General features: G+C 62.8%; 1 protein-coding gene across 1 annotated transcript in view; it reads right to left on the reverse strand.

Moving 5' to 3' along the window:
- MYO1D (myosin ID) overlaps positions 1 to 1,452 on the reverse strand; it is a 178,913-nt gene that overhangs the window by 2,543 nt on the left and 174,918 nt on the right. The window lies entirely within an intron of this gene.

Here is a 1,452-nt window from a genome sequence, read left to right on the forward strand (position 1 = left end):
CAGGAGGCGCTTTCCAGGCACAAGCACTGACGCGTCTCCTCCTGCCGGGGCCCTGAGCAGCCGTCCTGGCTACAGACAGCGCTCAGGTGAGGGGTGCTGCCGGCCTCCAGCCGAAAACCCGCCGGGCACGCTTCCCGGGGTGCCCCGCGCACATGCCCACAGCCGGCCCCACAGCGGGAAGCGCGCGGGGTGTTCTCAGGCTGTCCGTCTGCGTCCTCATTAGCTGTCGCAGAGGCAGAAACGGGCACCGGAGGAGACCCAGGGCTGTCACTTGGGGGCCTCGGGTCTCTTAATGTCTTGTCAGCTGCAGCTGAAACCTGGGCTTAGCCGCTATTTTTAATCAGCCTGGGCCCCAAAATAGCCGAGCCGGTCAGGCACTGACGCAGGCCCTTCTCGCCCTCGCAGGTGCGGGGCCAGGCTGCGGGCGGCCGGGTCCCTGTGGGGCCCCATGACCAGGAGCACGCGATGCCCAGCACTGCAGCCCTGCCTGCAGCAGACATGCCTCCAGGACAGGGCTTCCTGCTCGCCGACCCGGCCATCCCCTGTGGTTCCCACGCTTGGGCGGCCTCCCTGCCGCCTGTCAGCCCAGCACGGCCTCTGGGTCCCTCAGGCTGGACCCCCAGCCTGTGGAAGCCTCGACCCGACCCTCGAAGAGGCCTTCCCTGGCCCTTGCCGCCTGCGGGGCGTGTCCCCTTCCTTTACGGCCGGGCACAGGCCCTGTCCCCCACTGCCTGTGTCTTCCCTCCCCGTCTGTGGAGGCTGGTACACTTGTGCGCACCCGGTGGGCTCCAGAACCACCTGGGGACTCGGTCTTGGGGAAAAGGTTCTGAAAGAGTCCATTCCAAGTGGGCCAGAAAAATCTAACCAAGGAAACGTGAATCCCTAGCCCACCCTCTGTGCATACAGTCAGAACAGGCTACTCAGCGCAGCCCTTCCCTCAGGGCCCCGAGTTCAGGGCCAGCAGAGAGCACCCCCGACGCCCCCTCCCCTGCTCTTGGCCCTGTGCACCTCCAGGATCTGCTCTACAGTCCCCGTGCAGGGCTTGCACTGGGGGGGAAATGAGGAGCAAGTGGCTATTACAGATGGCACCCCAGGATCACAAGGGCACAACCTCACCTTGAAATGCAGCCCACGGGTGGGGGTTGCAGGATAGAAAAAGCAGTGGACAACCACGGCTCTTCTCCCCACTGGACTGGGCTGAAAGCTTCCCTGCCACCCGTTCTTGTGTCCCGGTCAGTGAGCCCTGCGGAGTAACTACGGCTGGGGGAGGCGTGGATGGGGGAGGAGGGCCAGCGCCCGCCCCAGGGAAAAGAGGGAAAGCAGGATCCAAGCCCGTAAGACACAAGTAACAATCATTTATGTATTAGAAATATTTTAAAAGTTTCAATTACAGGTGACCTATAATAGGTGTTGTAGGTGGTAAAACAGTGGTTCTCAACCTTCTGGCCCTTT

Source organism: Myotis davidii, unplaced genomic scaffold (genome assembly GCF_000327345.1).
Source record: "Myotis davidii unplaced genomic scaffold, ASM32734v1 scaffold699, whole genome shotgun sequence".
Lineage (NCBI taxonomy): Eukaryota > Metazoa > Chordata > Mammalia > Chiroptera > Vespertilionidae > Myotis > Myotis davidii.